General features: G+C 54.1%; 1 long non-coding RNA gene across 1 annotated transcript in view; it reads left to right on the top strand.

The window, feature by feature from the left end:
- Positions 1-1510: 1510 nt before the first annotated feature.
- The window catches only part of LOC105815447, a 16880-nt gene continuing 15500 nt past the window's right edge, over positions 1511-2890 (top strand). Inside the window, exons 1-2 of the long non-coding RNA XR_001137741.1 lie at positions 1511-1533; positions 1697-2118. This is a non-coding gene — a long non-coding RNA (uncharacterized LOC105815447). The remainder of the gene's footprint in view (positions 1534-1696; positions 2119-2890) is intronic.

The following is a 2890-nucleotide window of genomic DNA, read 5'->3' as shown; positions in this document are numbered from 1 at the left end:
CTACGTGCCCTGCGTGAGAGGAGGAGGGGCCGTGTGCCCTGCGTGAGAGGAGGCGGGTCTGCATGCCCTGTGTTAGACGAGGGGCGCTGCAGCCCTGCGTGAGAGGAGGGGCACAACGTGCCCTTTGTGAGAGGAGGCGGGGCCGCGTGGCCTACCTGAGAGGAGGTGGGGCCGCCCCACCCCATGTGAAAAGAGATGGACCAGCCATGTTCTGCATGAGACAAGTCGGGCCCACCAACCCAGCATGAGAGGAGGGGCCCTGCGTGCCGTATATTGGAGGAGACGGGGCCGCGTGCCCTGCGTGAGAGGAGGTACACTGTGTGCCCTGCGTGAGAGGAGCGGGAAACTGTGCCCTCCGTGGGAGGAGTCGGGGTCGCGTGCCCTGCGTGAGAGGAGGCTGCGACGCGTGCCCTGCGAGACATGAGGTGGGGCCAGGTGCCCTGCGTGAGAGGAGGTGGGGCTGGCCCCTCCTGCATGAGAAGGGGGCCGCCCACCCCCTGTGAAATGAGGCGGGCAAGCCGTGTCCTGCATGAGACAACTTGGGGCCACCAACCCAGGATGAGAGTAGGGGGGCCGCGTGCCCTGCGTGAGAGGAGGGGCACTATGTGCCCTACGTGAAAAAAAGGGCAGTACGTGCCCTACGTGAGAGGAGTGGGGCCGCGTGCCCTGCGTCAGAGGAGGGGCCCTGCGTGCCCTACGTGAGAGGAGGGGCCCTGCGTGCCCTACGTGAGAAGAAGGGCACTACGTGCCCTACGTGAGAGGAGGCGGGGCTGCGTGCGCTATGTGAGAGGTGGGGCGCTGTGTCCCCTGCGTGAGAGGAGGGTCTCTACGTGCCCTGCGTGGGAGAGGTGGGTCCACGTGCCGTGCGTGAGAGGAGGCGGGGCCTTCGCGCTCTGCATCAGAGGCACCAGCTTCACTCTGTTAGTGCAGACACGCAGGTGCCATGTCACTTGGAACTACCGCGTCCCTGCCAGTGATTCCGACCTTCCTGTTCTCAGACCAGAGGCCCCAAGAGCGAGTGAGGCCTGCCCATCCCCAGACCTGAGGCTATAGTGACTGAGACCTTCCTGTAGCCAGACCTGAGGTCCCAAGGGTGAGTGAGATCTTCCTGTCCCAGCCCTGGGGTCACCGGCTTCCTGTCCACAGCCACCTGCCTAGGGGCAGCCGGTCCTCAGAGACCCGGGAGGGGCTCCGTGTGGAAATTTGGAAATGGGGAATCCACAGTTTGCTCCACACCGAGGTCCCCCAGCCCAGGACGTGGTGGCCTCTCCACGCTGATGCGGTATCAGACTCTCACCCTGGCGCTTGGTTGCACCGCTGTGCTGACCTCAACGTGGGTCTCGCTCAGCCTCTGTGAGGGAGTTTTGCGTCCTCTCTGCCTTACGGACACGGTGTTGATGTGGCTGTTTATAAACGTAGTTTCCTTCCAATAATTTCGTACTTCCAGGGAATGTGCAATCGCAGCACAGAGTACTCATTGTCCTGCCTTCAGAGTCCCCAGCGTCATTCCTGTGAGAGATTTTCTACTTCACAGTAAGTACTCCCGTGTGTTTTACAGCAGCAACACTCTCCCAGGTGACTACCGTTAACCCCCAAATCGGGAAATACACGTTTCTCCGTGACAGTCCAATCCGCTAGGCCCACTTCACTGCCTTCCCCAACTGGGAGAAAAATGTATCTTTTCCTTTGGTTGCAGTTTTCTTTTTCTGGAACTGTTTCTGAGACTGTCCCTCGGTCTCCCAGCCTTAGCAGATCTAAAGAGCAGAGATGACTCCAAGGTGGGTCTGGCCAGTGTTTCCTCCTGAGCAGATACAGACCCTGCGTTCCCAGCAGGAACGCCCTCATTTATGCTGTGCTCTCTCAGTGTAGCCCACCAGGAGCAGCACAGATCCCCCACCCCACTGGCGATCTCAACCTGACGATGGAAAACACCACTTTACAGACTCAGATCTCATCACGTCACTCTCCTGGTTAAAGACTTTGCCGCTGGTTTCCTACTGGCCTTGGAAAAGCAACAGAGGACTGACCATGGCCTCCAGACACGGAACACTGCTGGCTGCTGCCCTCTCCCGTCAGTTCACCGCAACTGCCTGCAGTGTGCTCTGCTCTCACTTTCAGGTACACAGCAGGGTTTTGGTGTCTCAGGGTTTTTATTCAGGTTCCCTCAACGCATCCACCCAGTGGACACCCTTAGCAAATTTTCTAAGGGGTTGTACAGCTAAATCCTTAAGGTCACACCAGTTTGTGATATCTAACAGTAGAAAAGTTCATAACATGATTCTTCCAAAGACAAAAAAATTCATTATTTGGTATATCATCTGTTCGTTTGATTTATATATAGAACAAAGAAATGGTAGCTACAAACAGTTTATATTTGGGATAACTAGTAAAGAAAAACTAAATCTCCCTGCCAAATGAAAGGCAAATGGCCCAATTGATCATGGAAATTTCATAAGAATTTACTGAACCACATGTTACCTTGCTGTATTCTCTAGTCATGTGTGTGTGTGTGTGTGTGTGTGCGTGTGCATGTGAGTGTCCAGCGTTGCAAGGTATTTCAGGTTTAAACACTTATGTTTACATCACCGATCGATATACTTAAGTGATAAAGTCCTAGTCCGTATTATGACAATGTATATAAATATTTGAAAGCACCATTTAAAATTTCACCATTTTAGCCATCTGTGAATATACAATTCAATGGAATGTCGTACATTGGCAGTGTTGTGCATCCATCTATTTGTTAACAGTTTCAGATCATGTTTTTTCCTGTGAAGGAAACTCAGGACCCAGTAAAAAATCACTTTCGTTTCCCTGTCCCCCAAGTCCCTGGCAAGCACTCATCTCCTTTTCACCTCTGTGGATTTGCCTGCTCTAGAGATTTCATATA

The sequence above is a fragment of the Propithecus coquereli genome, unplaced genomic scaffold (assembly GCF_000956105.1).
Source record: "Propithecus coquereli isolate 6110/MARCELLA unplaced genomic scaffold, Pcoq_1.0 Scaffold3347, whole genome shotgun sequence".
Classification (NCBI taxonomy): domain Eukaryota; kingdom Metazoa; phylum Chordata; class Mammalia; order Primates; family Indriidae; genus Propithecus; species Propithecus coquereli.
This window is presented reverse-complemented; position numbering and strand designations above follow the sequence as displayed.